The sequence below is a fragment of the Mustela erminea genome, chromosome 9, assembly GCF_009829155.1.
Source record: "Mustela erminea isolate mMusErm1 chromosome 9, mMusErm1.Pri, whole genome shotgun sequence".
Taxonomy (NCBI): domain Eukaryota; kingdom Metazoa; phylum Chordata; class Mammalia; order Carnivora; family Mustelidae; genus Mustela; species Mustela erminea.
In genome coordinates, this window is record NC_045622.1 from 9,741,213 (window position 1) to 9,757,987 (window position 16,775).

At 46.5% G+C, this 16,775-nt stretch overlaps 1 protein-coding gene across 22 annotated transcripts in view; it reads left to right on the forward strand.

Annotated features, from left to right (window-relative positions):
- Positions 1-16,775, forward strand: part of NCAM1 (neural cell adhesion molecule 1) — a 299,278-nt gene that overhangs the window by 91,216 nt on the left and 191,287 nt on the right. The gene's annotated exons all lie outside the window — the stretch shown is intronic.

Genomic DNA, 16,775 nt, shown 5'->3' on the forward strand with positions numbered 1-16,775 from the left:
TTGTGTGTACGATGGTATTTTGTCGTGTCTGAAGGCACCTGTCGAGTATCTGCCTGGCCAGTATATTTAAGCAGTTCCTATCGCTGCACACCGGTTTGTCATGCCATCCCCAACACCACAGGGAACACCATTGAGCTTTCTACAGTCTCTGCCTTCTTGGTACCAATTCCTACAAATGGAGTAGTGACGTCTGGAGGTAGAAACAGTCCTGAGACCTGTTACACAGTGGTGCGTGGTACGGTTGTCCTCCTGGAAGGTGATTCTAATGTAGCACAAGGGCCAGGCTCGCCTGCGGCCCTGCGCCTCCCCGGCTTTCCAGGTGTCATGTCCACATGGCTCCGTGGACCGGGCAACTTTCGACACGGCACCAGGTGCACCTGTTGCTGAGAGGGTCTTTTCGGCATTCCTTCATAGAGAAGTATTCAATCCAGTAATACGGGGATTTTATCTGGGACGGAGTCTGTGTGGGCAGTGAGCTGTTTACCTGGCAGGAATCCAGTCCAGGCCTCGGCGGGACTGCCTCTGCAGGTGAGGCCTACCTAAGGGGATTGCGGCAGGTGGAGCCAGCAAAGCTGATTTCAGATGGAAGAAAACCTGAGCTGCCTGCGTGAAGGAGGAGGTTCCTCTGCAGCCCTGACGGTTAAAATGGAGTCTGCAGGACGCGAGAGCTGCCGTTTCTCACGAGCTGTCTTTTAAGCAGTGTGACTTGATTTCCCGTCTCGTGCCCAGCGTGGCCAGAAGCCGTGCGGCGGCCCCCTTCCCTGCGCCCGAGAGGCAGTGTCTGCGTGGGTCCTGGGCGGATGCCGAAGCCCTGAGTAGGGAAGCGGGCAAAATGCCCAAGTTTTCACCGAAGGGAAGTTTAATGAGCACGTTTGACCTTGGTCTGATCCAGAAGCGTTTCCTTGCTGCGCCGTCACTGAAGGAACATCTTCCCCTTCTCCCGGTTTGCTTTAAAGTTTGTGATATCTGGATTTATAAAGCAGTTTTAAACTTTTTACCCAAACCTCCCTAGCCTGTCCCTGCTTGTGTGACCGTAGTGAGGGTCGTACAAATAGTAGTGACCCTCGTGACTTCTGTCCCCCCTCCCCACGCTCTGGGCTCTTACCCATGGCTGAATTCCCCGCCAGCACCCGAAGGTCCTTGAGGGGGTTATCTCCTGTCCTGTCTCCCCCTCTGTTCTTCCTTTGAGTCTGCACGTCTGTCTTGGCCCCTGGGGCCTTCTGCCTCAGGTGCAGTCTCCATATACTTGAGAGGAGACCGGCACTCAGTTCCCGTTCGCCGAGTTTTCTGGAACGCCTCCCCGGGTGCCAGGTGTTCTGTGCTCCCTGGAGCCTGTGTTACAGTAAGCGAAGGCTCAGAGACGTGAAATAACCCACCCTGTGAGTGAGTGTGTTGAGTGAGGATGGTTCTGATCCTAAAGCCTTTGTCCTGAGCCTTTTTTTTAAATTCCTGATACTTAACTGGAGCTCAGTATCACACAGTCCAGCACCCAGTTCTGGTGGGTTTGTGGCCTTAATATAAAAGTCCCTCCTCAGCACCAAATACCCTTACCGGAGGCTTTAGCTGAACCCTCTCCAGCCTGGTCCTGCCCTTGAGGAAAGGTACTTTCCAAGGGCAGTCCTCAGAATGCTTGAGTTTCACTGGGTAAACCTTGAAAAATCTAACTGTAGTTAACGGCTATACCTCAAAAATTACACAGAGGCTTGCAAGTTTGCTGGAATATTCTTTCTTTATTCCCTTAGCATGAAACTAAGGGGAGGTCTCAGAGGCCTTCTTCACTGTGGAGAACTTGACATCTTTGGCTTTTGGGGAGGGGGCAGTTCAACCTGCTCCCCAAGTCTTGGCAGATGATTGCTTTATATTTTGATGGAAAGTCAAAAGCTTTCTTTCCCCCCTCTCATTTGTCATGTTACTTGAACGGCATTTGGGGGCTTTCTTCATGCTGTTGTGGTTAACCCTGAGTCAGAGGGAGCGGAGAGCCACTCTCAGGGAAAACAGGACATTTATGAAAAGGACCGAAGCCCTTTCAAGGGAGAGCACAGGAAGGCCTTGAGACACGGTTTTGCCTTGAAGTGACTGCTGTGTCATTGGCAACATTCAGTGCTGATTTGTCTGAAGAACAACTGGCCTGGTCATAACTTAGTCACAAGCTGCCATGTTTGTTAATAGATGTGACATAGTCTATAGGGATACATCAAAAAATTGCTGATGCAGTAAGCACATTCTTTATATTTTGAAATGTTTTAATATACTTCCTTGATGTGCCTTATTTTCATAAATTTCTCTTTCTCTGAAGAAAATTTGAACATTTCTCACTTTTCAGATTTCTATTTTTATGAGGTTGACATTTCCCTTTGTGTATTGTTGGCTATAAATTATTGAGGTATATTAAATAAAGTTCTGCCTTCTGAGCCCCAAACACCCTATAAAATGGATGAAAAATAAATGATTTAAGAAGATTCTCACTGATCTAAAGAGCTAGCTACAAAAATAATGATGCTAAAAGTAATGCACAAGTAAGAAATGGTCAATGTTTTAAATTTAACATTTGCCCCCAAACTCTGAGCTATGCTTTACAGGATTTTTAAAAAATTAATTGTCAAATTCTCTGGTAACCTAAAAGTAATTTTCACAAAAAGAAAAGGTGTATTTAAGATTGCGTGGTATGTTTCACACAGAAGCGTACTCCTTTTTAATATTTTCAACATACTTTAGCTCTTATTGGTCCTCTCCTGGCTGTTTTAGCTACATAGCCTTTCTGGTGAGTTCTCTCAAAACTGTGTATTTGTGTGGCAGACAGACTCCAAGGTGGCCCTTGGGATTCCCAACACCTGTTTTTCATGCCCTTGTGTAATCTCCACCCCTTGAGTACAGGTGAGACCTATGATTTGTTTCTAACCACTATAATACTTGTGACTTGTTTCTAACCAGTATAATATAGCAAAAGTGATGGGATATGGCTTCTATAGTTCCATTACATAGGATGATAATGTTTGTCTTCCTGAGAGACTCTTTCCCTTTCTGGCCATGCTGAAAAGGCCCATGTGGAAAGGACTGAGAGTGACCCCAAGCTGTCAGCTTTATGTCCTCTTAGTGGCTACCTTGTGAGACTTTGTGACAGAAGACCCAGCCAAGCTGTGGTTGGATTCCTAACCCAGAGAAACTGTAAAACAACAGATGTGTGTTGTTTTGAGCCATTGGTTGAAATGTTGTTACACAACAGTAGATTAGTGATGTATTTTGATAGACTTATCCCCTGAGATAAGTCCATATAATAACTTATATATATATAATAAATTATATATATATATAAAATATAATTTAATAATCCATACTCTGGTTTCTCTTCAGATCGCATAAGTCTTTCGCCTTTTAATAATCCGGTCACACGGGGCACCTGGGTGGCTCAGTGGGTTAAGCCTCTGCCTTCGGCTCAGGTCATGATCTCAGGGTCCTGGGATCGAGCCCCACATCGGGCTCTCTCTGCTCAGCAGGGATCCTGCATCCTCCCCTTCTCTCTCTGCCTGCCTCTCTGCCTACTTGTGATCTCTGTCTGTCAAATGAATAAATAAAATATTAAAAAAAATAATAATAATCCGGTCACTGAAATTTTCTTGAGCATCTGCTACAATGCCAGGCTTCATGTTTTGTGCTCGAGAAACAAAAGAATGAGTGAATCATCGTTTCTTTGAACTATATTAGTCATGAGTATTGTGTAGGGGGCTAGAGACACAGTGAAGGAAGGTGTCCAGGTCTCTCACAGAAACAGGGGCAGGGAGCCTAATGTGTGAGTGTGAAAGATGAAGGGTGAGATCAGGAATGGCTTTCGAGCAGCAGGGACACCCGGACCATCTGAGCACTGAGGGGAGATAACCAAGGAAGGTTGGGAGAGGACGGCTTTGGTGAATGCAGGCATCTAAGAGACCACATGGTGTGTTCTAGGAGCTACAACCCACAGAGTGAGGAAACAAGAGGTAGAATCCTGTACTAAAGAAAGGGGATTTGGTAATAGAGGATCTGTTCGTGGTAGCAAGGAGCTCGGGCTTTATCCTCTAGGCAGAGGAATTTAAACAGAATGATGAAGGTTCGGTGTAACTCAGAGCGAGATCTCTGGCTGCCTGGGAGTCTGAATTTGAGGGGACTGGGTTGAAATTAAGCCAGTTAGGACACCATCGTATGTCTACACTGGAGGTGTGATAGAGGAATGGAGAGGAAGCTTAAGCTTTAAAAATACAGGGATCTCAAGAAATTAAAAATAGAACTTCCCTATGACCCTGACATTGCACTCCTGGGTATGTACCCCAAAGATACAGATATCGTGAAAAGAAGGGCCATCTGTACCCCAATGTTTATAGCAGCAATGACCACGGTCGCCAAACTGTGGAAAGAACCAAGATGCCCTTCAGTGGACGAATGGATAAGGAAGATGTGGTCCATATACACTATGGAGTATTATGCCTCCATCAGAAAGGATGTATACCCAACTTTTGTAGCAACATGGACGGGACTGGAAGAGATTATGCTGAGTGAAATAAGTCAAGCAGAGAGAGTCAATTATCATATGGTTTCACTTATTTGTGGAGCATAACAAATATCATGGAGGACAAGGGGTGTTAGGAGAAGGGAGTTGGGGTAAATTGGAAGGGGAGGTGAATCATGAGAGACTATGGACTCTGAAAAACAATCTGAGGGGTTTGAAGTGGTGGGGGTGTGGGAGGTTGGGGTACCAGATGGTGGGTATTATAGAGGACATGGATTGCATGGAGCACTGGGTGTGGTGAAAAAATAATGAATACTGTTTTTCTGGAAAATAAATTGAAAAAATTAGAAAGAAATCAGTATTACACTGCATGTAGACTAATTGTAATTTATTTTTATTTATTTATTTTTAAAGATTTTATTTATTTATTTGACAGACAGAGATCACAAGTAGGCAGAGAGGCAGGCAGAGAGAGAGAGGAGGAAGCAGGCTCCCCGCTGAGCAGAGAGCCCGATGCGGGACTCGATCCCAGGACCCTGAGATCATGACCCGAGCCGAAGGCAGTGGCTTAACCCACTGAGCCACCCAGGCGCCCCAACTAATTGTAATTTAAATAAAAATTTTGAGGAAAAAAAAAAGCTTCTGTGGAATGTTCTAGAAAATACAGTGGGTTAGGGTGGTATGTTTTCAATGAGAAGAGGCACTGTGACAGCATAGGGAATGAGGGACTTCTGACTAAGGCAATATAAGTCCTTCCTCCATGCAGAAGTGAAGCCACGAAGCACTGGCCTCTTCCTGGGGTCTTGTGTTTATAGGATCTTTGTAGTGAGGAGTGTGAGTCCAGATTATTGAATGGGACAGTGTGAAATGCGCTACTGTTAAATTCAAGATTTGAGTGTCTTTCATTTGTAGCTCTTTGGTAGAGATGGTACGGGTTGCTTTCTGTCCACCTTGGAAGGAGAGAACAGAGTCTGGTCACCAGCCTGTTCCTGCTTCTTCACACCTTCACACATCTTACGCTGACTCCCCTGGCTTAGCTGCAGCTGCCTCTGTGGCCGGCTGCATCCCCTGACACCCCTGAGAGCAGAGTGGACTCTCCTGGCCAGTAAAGACACCCTAATTTGGGGAAAGTCATTACTTACTTCTAGAGGTTCAGATAAATTAGAATTGGGGCCTTGAGGAACTGAAATACAGCCCATCTGTTATTGGCCATCTTTTTTTCTTGTTAAGTCTTTTTTTCCCTTTTAGTTCATTGTACATTTATGCTCTGGTCAAGCAGCTTGAAAAAATAAGCAGGAGGATGGCTGCACAGCCATAAAAGCGAGACAGAATTGTAGTCCTCTTCCTCTGGTTGCCTAAGACAATGTGACTGATAAACTCTGTGACCTTGGACAGCCATTTAAATGTTCTGGGCCTCAGTTGCTCTGTCTTTATACTTTGGAAATCTTAATATAGATAGCTCAACTAGGAGTTCTTTAAATATTCCTCACCTCTAAAACCCTTCCAAAAGCAAGGGGTCCATGGGAAAGTGTTGCGCTTATCTCCTGCTGTATAACAAACAATCCCAAGGTTTGTTTAAAACCGAAAGGTACAAGTTTATAGCTAAAAACAGAAGGATTTGGCTGGACAGTTTGTGCCTGATCATCATGGCATTGGTTTTGGCAGCTGGGCCTGGAGGATCTCCTTCCAAGATGGCATCTTCACTTGCATATCTGATGCTTCAGTTGTCCTTGGAGTCTCTTGCTACATGCCCACTCATCCTCCAGGGCCCCTTCTGGTGGCTTGGGCTTGTGACAGCAATGAAGCCTCATGATGATCTCTTCTAATGTGGCAGTTGGTTTCCAAGAGGCAGAGTGTGGAAGCTGCCACCAATTGAAGGTCTCACTTGTAACTGGCACAGTTCTACTTCTGCCATATTCTGTTGGTCAGGGCACCACAGGGTCCCCCTCTTGATGGCAAGGTCCCATGGGAGATGGGAGATATTGCTGTTGCCATTTTGTAAAGTATGCTCTGCCACAGCCAGTGATTTCTTCCCATTAAATGGAGAAAAAGGGTTTTATGGATAATGTATATAAAGCACTCAGCATAATAGTAAGTGCATATGAGTGATGCATTTTCAAAACAGGTTTTAATATTTTTAAGATGAATTTTTTCATGACTTTAAAGTATCTGTCTTTAGGTTTTGGAGATTTGGGGTGTGTCACTTAAAAATTGGCAATTTGGAAACGTTTTCAGATAAGAGATTCAATATGATTGTGCCGCATACTCCTCCTGGTTGAGACATCATGTTTTATGACACTGTGGTGGCTGATTCCAGGGGATAATCGAGACTCGTATCCTTTTTATGGCATTATGAACTGAGTTTGGATACTTGTATTTATTTGTGTGCGGTTCGGCCATTTTCTCACTGAAGACCTAATTGAAAGAAAGTATGTATTTCCTTTAAATTTTCTATTTCTGTGTTCAGCTTATCAAGAATTTTAGTTTTAGAAGTTGCTTTAGAAAGATTCTTCTGTGAACTCATTAAAATAGTTTACATTATTACTACAAAGACGATGTGTTTTATGTGGGGCACACACTATGGGAGACTCAGAAGGGTTCCCTTGCTCCCTATCCAAAAAGCAAATCTCCTGTTTCGAGCTGAAAATTTTACTTTTAAAATTCCTATATGTAAGTTTCAATATTTGGGTTGATAATGTGGATCTATCTTTTGCATGTCATTCCCTCAGTGTCCCCTTGATATTTTCCTTGGACTTGCCATTAGTCAGTTGTCATTAGTCAGTCTGACTTTTTTTCCTGGAACTGTAGAAGAGTTCACACGGTGTTGATGCAGGTGTTGAAAGTTAATGAAGTTTATATGTAAGGAAATGGTGGGTAAGTGACTGAATGATTTTAGCAGGAATGGATGTCCTTCACCAGAGGGTTCCTCATAACCTTATAGTCCAAGTGCATTTTATTCCCAATACTGTGCCCTCCCTCCGACCTGTGTTTACCTGTAATCTCAAAGTAGGTGAACCATGGAAGTAAATATTACAAATACAGTGGGAGTCTTAGATGGTCATGGAGCTTCTCTGGTCATGACCACTGCCAGTGGGACCGGCATTCACAGAAGCAGAAAAGGCACAGAAGAGGTCTTTTTCTGCTTTGAGATTTCCCACCTCCCATTCCCCCTCTGGGCCTGCTTGGCTGACTTGTTTCTGGGACACATCCATGGAACTCGTGTCCTGCTCTCTGTATGCATGAAATAAATGAGCTGCACCAGAAGTAATGTATTCATTTTCTACTCCTAAGTAATTGGTGCAGCTTGTCCTAAATTTAATTTGGCCAGGATAGTTACTATTGATCATCAGCAGACACAAAGGGGCTGGCTTTGCTGTTGCGTCCTCTGACCGCTCACATCAGGAAGCTTTATGCAGGGCTCTGTGTTTGTGCATATGTGCAGCCCAAATGGGGATTTGCTTTTCACTGGGTGATGTCGCTTGATAAAACCAGGGAGCCCATCTTGATGGTTCAGTGTAAGCTCCTGGTCAGTGGCAGTTGTGTCCAGCAGGTAAGCGAGCCAGCAGCAGCCCGAGGAGAAGCTGCCTGATGCCCAGGGGGGACCGTGGGACACCCAGCAACAATGGACCATTGGTTTACACCACTGGAGGTTTTTTAGTGCAGTAAAAGACACATAAAATCACATTTCCTGTTAGTAATGTTGATTGCGCTACAGTGCTGTGCAACCATGGCCTCTGTATAGGCCTAGAACATTTTATTACACCAAAGCAAGCACCATGCCCATCAAGCATTCACCCCCCGCCCCCAGTGTTCCTTCTTCCCAGTACCTCACTGGGTCTGTCTCCACAGAGTGCCTATTTCACGTATTTCCTAGAAGTGGAGTCTGCGACGTGTGTTGGTTTGTATCTGGCTTCTTTCACCGAGCACAGCGTTTTCAACATGAGCGATTTTTACTGGATGCGTGCCATGTGCCAGGCCCCACATCCGTAGTGACAGACAAAACCAAGAGGTTCCTGCCCTCAGGAATCTCATGCTGGAGTGGTAGATCAGACCCAAAACCAAGTAAATAAATGAAATGATCTTGAGCCATACTAAGCACTATAGAAACACAAACAGGACGCTGGGCTAGAAAATAATGAAGGAGCGTGGGAGGGGGTTGCTACTTAGGAGAAAGGTCAGGGGAGGCCCCTCTCAGGAGATGACATCTAGGTGGGAGTTTTGAAGGAACCAGGCCTGGGAAGGGTGGGGGGAAGGAATTTCAGAGAGAAGGAATAGCTCGTGTAATAGCTCCAAGGTGGGAAAGAGTCCTCCAGCCTCTGGAAGGTCAGTGTGGCTGAGGCCAGGGGGACCCTGGAGAGGCAGGCGGGGCTCTGGATCTCACTGTGAGGTGGAGCGTTGGATGTAGAGAAGGACCATGAACTCACTTACCTGGTGCCGTGTGGAGCGTTTGGGCAGGACTGGTCAGTCAGGGGCTGCTCTGGGCCTTTCTAGCCCTGACCAGAGGTTCAAGACCATGTTCTACTCCACCTCTGGGTGCTGTCTGTCATTAGCTCTGAGCCAGCTCTCCAGAATCTCTGATTTAGATTCTGCTCTGTGCCTGTGTCGAGACAGGTCCTGCCATCACTGTCAAGCCTTGGGCTCGGAAGTCTCCATCTTGAGCACGAGGTCTGAACCTGACGTTCTGAATACTCCTTGAATACCCACCGGCCATCTGAGTGCCGTGCTCAGCCTCCGGAGGCCACTCAGCATTAACTAATCTAGTTAGCTCTTGAGAAGAACTGTGGTTTCTGGGTAGGCACCGAGTGGGTCTATATGGTTCGCATCGTGGCTCAGATGGTGGAGTCACACGTCCCGTTCAGTTCCCAGGAACCACTTCCATCTTATTTACAAGAAGCCTGCTTTGCTAGGACTTGAGACCACTCATGATCTGTGCGCTAAGCAAGCATGATACCTGAGCCCTTTCTGACCCTGTAGAAAAAAATACAAAATCAGATTTAGTTTAAGTGAATTGTTAAGTGATCTTTCAGAACACCAGCCTTCACTTGAAACCAGTCCTCAGAAAACACACTCTCTGTTGTGTGTGACTAGTGTCTCATTTGGCTGCATGTAGACGTTAATGTGGTTGCTTCACGAGATATAGTCAGATGGCTTCTCCTAAGAGATGGAAGTTATTTCCGATCATGTTATCTGATTTAGATGGACAGGTCTTCCTGTTTTGATCACCTGTAAGAGCTGAAACTATTTTCTGTGGGAACCTTGACCACCTTCTTCTTTTTATTTATTTTTATAAACATATAATGTATTATTAGCCCCAGGGATACAGGTCTGTGAATCACCAGGTTTACACACTTCACAACACTCACCATAGCACCTACCTTCCCCAATCTGACCACCTTCTTCTATCAATGGTGTGGCTGGGGTTGGGTGGTGGACATTCTGATGGAGTGGGGGAGATGGAGAAATTGCAACCCCATGTCTCCTTTCTCTCTTCCTCACAGTGATGCCTGTTTTTAACCCATTCACTGTCTTGAAAGAGGTTGTGATAGTGTACGTTAGGAAATCCACTCTTAGTGTCTTTGGGCAGCAGTCATGTGACTAGGGACATTGCTGGCTTAATCTTTCCAGAGAGTCTGTTTGGAGTAAAATAATATGTCTAAACTCATGCTTACTTTTTTTTTTTTTTTAAAGATTTTATTTATTCATTTGACACAGAGAGATCACAAGTAGGCAGAGAGGCAGGCAGAGAGAGAGAGAGGAGGAAGCAGGCTCCCCGCGGAGCAGAGAACCCGATGCAGGACTCGATCCCAGGACCCTGAGATCATGACCTGAGCCGAAGGCAGCGGCTTAACCCACTGAGCCACCCAGGCGCCCTAAACTCATGCTTACTTTTAAGTCAGTTGGCAAAAATGAATACAACAACCAATCATAAAGAAGTCTGAGCTAAATATTATACCATGGGGACTTTTGCCCTTGAAGATATTTCTCATAAACTAGAAATGTGTCTACCATTTATTAAATGCTTCGAGTTTGCTAGATTCTGTTATAAATACTTGCACACATTCATTGCCTTACTTAATTCTTCAGTAGCACTTTGTGGTTGGTGTGACTGCTGTCCCTCTTTGGTAGGAGACCTATCTGAACCCATTCTCAAGCTCTGGATTTGAGATCAGTAAATCGCTGGTAACCCTGTGTGAGGTGCCACAGGATACTTAGGGAAAAAAAATGATAGTTTTCTTCTGAGGCACTTTATTTTTTTAAATTATTTTTTAAAAAATATTTTATTTATTTGACAGAGAGCACAAGTAGGCAGAGAGGCAGGCAGAGAGAGAGGGGGAAGCAGGCTCCCCACTGAGCAGAGAGCCCACTGCGGGACTCGATCCCAGGACCCTAGGATCATGACCTGAGCTGAAGGCAGAGGCTTTAACCCACTGAGCCACCCAGGTGCTCCTCTTCTGAGGCACTTTAAAGAGAAAACTTAAAGGTGTTCCCACCTTCTGGACAGTTAAGGGCCTTGTGATGTTTAACTTAATTTAAAGGTGGTTGCCTGTGGAAATATTTGTAGGTACATTTACATACACGTTAATAAACATGGAGACATTTCTTTGCTGTCGGCTGAGCAGGGATAAAAGAAATGACACATCTCTTAGGAACAAGCGTACATGGGACCCAGATCTTGGTTTCCAAGGCCATTCTGCAATGCAGGGAACCAGGGCTCCTTAGAGAAATGGCTGATTCTAGGTCTAGGGCAGGGAATAGGAGTTGAGGCTAGTGCTTCTTGTGCCAGAAAGTAAGGAAGGGCTCAAAAAGAAGGAGAGAAGAAAAGAACCATGTTGATGGGGGTATGTCCCAGGAACAAACACCAGAAACATGTCAGGAGCTTCCAGCAGCCAACGCTCGAACAATTCGAGCAACAAAATAAATGACGTAGTGTTGAATTGTAACCTCAAGGACAAAATAAATATGCAGGGGACCCTGCCAATGCGAGATGATGGAGCAGGAGATGCAGGAGAAGAGACCAGTGTCACGAGAGATGGTCTCAGTAAGTCATGTTGATACTCCCCCCGGGAGGACGGCGAGCTTGTGCCTCCTCCCTCCAAGTGTCGGCTGCGCATGGCGACTTCTCCTGGAGGTGTGGAAAGGGAGAAGCAGCGGGACAGGGGAGAAACCTGGTCAGCCCCTCCTCAGCCAGGCCTTGGGGTGCCCAGTGAAAATGGCCGCTTCCTCCCGTGGTCGTCCTCCCCCAAACCCACGGCGCCAGTCTAGTCAGGAGAGAAGGAGCATATTCCAGGTGAGGGAGCACCGAGCAGGGTGCCTGACCAGTCCTCTCAAAACTGTCAGCCCTGAGTCGCTGAAGGAGACTGAAAACTAAGTGTAACTTGATTCCAAGGTGGGATTCTGGGACAGAAGAAGGACACTAGGTAGAAACTAAGGAAATCTGGATAAAAGGCAGACTTCCTTTAATGATAACACATTAACATTGGCTCCTTAATCGTAACAATTGTATACCGTGCTGACGTAAGATGTCAATGGGGGAACTTTCAGCAGGGTGACGGAGTGTGTGGGGGCTCTCTACGATGTTCCCAATCTGCTTTAAAATACAAAGTCTACTGATGAAAGTAATAAACGGAACACACGAGCATTTCCATGAGATTCTTGAGAGAAAGTTGGTTGTTTGGTTCTCCGTCCCCTCATTTTCTTTTTTTTAAATTTTTTTTTTTTTAAGATTTTATTTATATATTTGACAGAGAGAGATCACAAGTAGGCAGAGAGGCAGGCAGAGAGAGAGAGAGGAGGAAGCAGGCTCCCTGCTGAGCAGAGAGCCCGATGCGGGACTCGATCCCAGGACCCTGAGATCATGACCTGAGCCCAAGGCAGCGGCTTAACCCACTGAGCCACCCAGGCGCCCCCCGTCCCCTCATTTTCATAGCACATCTCATGTAACCTCCAAGTGCAGCATGTAGGTGGGCATATCTTTGACTGGGAATTGTCAGACTAGGAATTTTGGTCAAAGGAGGTCATAGAAAGATCCCTTTTAACCCATCCAACTTTGGAAGATGAACAGTTCAAGGGCGCCTGGGTGGCTCAGTGGGTTAAGCCTCTGCCTTCAGCTCAGGTCATGATCCCAGGGTCCTGGGATCGAGTCCCACATCGGGCTCTCTGCTCTGCAGGGAGCCTGCTTCCTCCTCTCTCTTTCTCTCTGCCTTCCTCTCTGCCTACTTGTGATCTCTCTCTGTCAAATAAATAAATAAAATCTTAAAAAAAAAAAAAAGATGAACAGTTCAATGGGAAAAAAAATTCCGTAGGCAAGAAGTAACTCTGTGACTTAACTTCAATCTTGTAAAAGTTCACATAAAAGATTACATATTAAGATTATTTATATACAGAAATATATTTGTTTTCTGTAATAGTTGTGGTAAGTGATCTTAGATCTGTTTCCCATCCTTTCTCTGTGGCTGCGCTCATTACATAAGGCTTTGCCCATCACACTGTGTTAATTTATCTCCATTGCATCCACGGAGGACAGAGGAAAAGAGGCAAAGGCCAACCGTTTCGCTGAGGTCACTCGGGATCAAAACCTGACTGCAGGCATCTCTGTTCCTATTTCTGTGCTTTGCCCACTGTGGACTCATTGGCTGACTTTGAAATGACACACACCTTTCATCACCTTTGCCATCCCAGTGTTGATCTCTCTTTTCCTTTAGGATTTCGGAAGGTCAGTCCTTAGGTGAGAATGAGGCCCGGGAGGCCCCCTTGCTCCTCTTTCCCTCCAGGAAGAATGAGTCGCAGAGGACGGTACCCTCTTGCACAAGGAGTCGGCTGCCCCGTGTCTGCGTGCCGCTTTCTTCCCACTAGGCTGTGAGCGCCTTGTCTCTCCTGCTTCGTGTAGAGTTTCGCACGTAGTAGGTAGTCGGTAAATGGAATTTGGCTCAGGAATGGAGGATGGCGCAGCGTTGCCAGTGCCTATAGTGAGGGCAAATACTTGTTCTCCAGCCTTCTTCCTGTTAAGTCTTCCAAAGAATCTCAGTCATGGGGAGTCAGGCGTTCCTCCACAGATGTGAGTGTCCTAGGACGGAAGGAAGTGTGGCAGGACTGGAAAAGAGCACAAGCAATTACTTTTGTGGTCTGCAAATTCGCAAACCGTGGTACCCATCAAGCAGCCTTTGCCACCGCTGCCCCTTTGGCAGACTGGCTCCTTGCGCTCGGTTTTGTGATTCATGGGATCGCGTCACAGGACGTTGCTGCCCAATTCCATGAATGGGAAGATAGTTTTCATTTGGCTCACGAATATCGTCACTGTTATTATGTCACCTGGCACTTGAGACGGTGACACAAATGCCTCCATAGCTCCATCATTTGTAACAAATACTGCAATTAGCTCCTTTCTCCTTTTGGCCTCAGTGAGTTCATAATTCCTTCGGTTATCATCTAAAGCCAAATTGTGTTCTACAAAACATGTGCCCCCTGATATGTTACAAATGACTCCATTAAAAAAGGCTCCTGGAGTCAAATAAGCTTGGCAAATGCATGTTAAATAAAGTTAAAAGGCTTGCTTTACTGAGAGACCTCCGAGAGTCCTTACGTTATAATGTTAATGCTGACAGCAACCTCCAGGAAGGGCGTTCATGCACGGAAACTTGCTTGGACACAGGCTTATTAGTATGGTGGCTGCCGTGGTTACGGCCCTGGCTTCAGAGCCCTAGCCGTCTGGATTATGGAACTTCGGGAGAGTTCCATGTTTGTTTTAACTTCCTTAAAGGTGGTTGTACGAATGATAGAAGTTACTAATGGAAATTAAATGAACTAATTGTGTATAAAGTACTTGGCACTGTGCCTGGCACTTGGGTGTCCTTATTAATAAATGGTAGTTTCTGGTAATATTGTTAATATTTTGGAGAAAAAGAGTTCTGGAGTTCTGCAAAACACCGTTCTGGAGGTGGTGAACTGTGATCAGATGGGTCAGACATTTCACCCGGTTTTACAGATGAGGCCCAGGAGTAAATTCCCATGGTTTGCTGCCCAGGATAATAGGTCTGATATGTCCTAGTCCTCTATCCCTTGTATAAATGCCAGTCGTACAGAAGAAGACCACTCACTCACTGTGCGTTTCGGGAACATTCTGCCAAGAGGGTCTCCTTCCTACACCTGGCCCCTGTGACTGTTTTAGGGACATTATGGCCACAAGATCTGAGATCTTGGTGATTTGGACCTAAAAGTAGTAGCTCACCTCTTCAGTTGTCTTGTTACGGCTCTCGGATATTATCTAAGAATCCCTGAAATTTAGAGTACTGGGCAGTCCTGTCCTGTCAAGAAATCATAATATATGCTCATCAATGGACAGAAGGGGGTATCTGGCTTCATTTGATGGTTGTCCTTTGTTTATATGTGACTAACATTTGTACTGCTTTAGCAGATGTCCTGGCACATGGTACTTCATTCGTACTCATTAATTAATTCATTTATTGATTCTCAAATATTTAATAATTGCCTCCTATGTTATGGGTATGTGGAAGGAGGCAAAGATGAGTAATGAGGGGCTCATCTCCATGGCCTTCAAGTCCCCTTGTGGCGGGTGTCCTAAGTGTGAATAATCCAAGAACAGAGGACGGAGGTGTCCTGAGGATGGACAGAGAGTTCTTCGGGGAGGAGGTCCCATTCAAACCGAAGCCGAAACGTCTTCAAGGTAGAGTAGAGATTTGACATGCAGCTAATGAGGGAGAAGAGCTTTGGGTGTTTTGTTTTGTTTTGGGTTTGTTTGGTGTGATGTAGGGGCGGGGCGGGAGGGGCAGGGTGGAGCGGTAGGGTGTGCCCTTGCAAGGGTAGGCTGGAGAAGGCCATGATGAGCCATCAGTGACAAGCAAGGCATTGAGACTGTGACATGATGATTCCATTTCTTTCAATCAGGAGAAGGACCCAGAAGAAACCAAAGTGGGCTCAGGGAGATCAGCGAAAGGAAAAGAGTCATTCAGGACTGGGCTGGGTGCAGGGTGAGGTATATTTCTGTTTTGGAATAGGGGGCACGTGTGAGTTTCAGAAAAGTCCAGGATCACTGTTCTGAGTCGATGAAGAGGGATTTATGAGGCAGTGGCCTAGGAGAAGGGGAAGTGAGAAGATGTGTAAGCAAGAATTGACCGAACGCGGTGGCTGTTTACGTTGGTGTGGGAAGGAGCGGAGAGGGACATCAAGGAGGACTCTGAGGTTTCTGGCTTTGATGTCTGCAGGAACAGTGAGGCCATTGACTGAGACTGGGCATGTCGTGGCCAGAGAGAAAAGCCGTGTGTCCCGTGGGGATCTGTTGGATCTGGGGTGTCTGTGAGGGATTCAGGAGGGAAGTGTAAATACAGCCTTTGCACTCCCAGAGGCCCTGCGTTGGTGGCGCGGATGTTCGCCCGTCTAGGGAGGGGGAAAGCCCGTGAGAGGGGACGGTGGCACAGGCCAGCTAGGAGCGAGCAGGTGTGAGGGCCATCGGCAGGGTGAGCGAGGTGCCAGCACTCTGCCTGTCACTAAGGGTGTCCTCGGTTAGATGACAGATGGTATGCTGTGCTTGATGGAACCCTAAGAAAGTCCACTTTTGCGGGGAGAGACAGGCCCTGAGGATAAGTAGGCAGACCGGCTACCATAACCAGCCGAGGAGTGGAGGGAAGGGCCTCTTTGCAGTGCCTTGGGCTTTAAAAGGACAGTGAAGAAGCACCCCTCCTGGGAGAAGTGCGTCTGCGAGGAGAAGGCCAGGCAGCTGGCAGAGGCCCTGGGGGCACCGAGAAGACGTGAGCGCTTTAGTGACTGGGGGGGAGCTGGGCAGTGGACTGGGAGCCATCAGAGAGGGGACAGAGGATGACCAATCGTGAGACCCCTGAGAGGGACGGGAAGAAACCAAGGGCCTAGGAAGGGAGAAGGAAGACTTGAAGAAAGGGTACAGCTTCTTGTTCGTAATCAGGAGTTGTGGGAAAGACGGAGGGATGCAGTTGGGAAAAGGGCCTGAAGACTGGTGGACTGTGCTCTGTGCCCTCCTTTTTGACCATGAAGAGAGAGATGAGGGTATTTATACGAAAGGGAAGCGGAGGGAGGAGCTGGGTGCTTGAGAACGTGCTTGGAATTTGGATAACCGGCGAAGGGTGCTGGCTGGATGCCTCCCTCACAGGAATATTTTTGGGGTGCGCTGGAGCCGGATACTACAAAGTGGTCCCTGGTCCTGTCTGCATCGTTCAGGTTTCTTGGCTGACCCTGAACTGGAGGGTCACCTGGACACGTGGGCATTGGACCTATCCTGAAGACATGCAGGCCACGTGTGGTCCAAGGA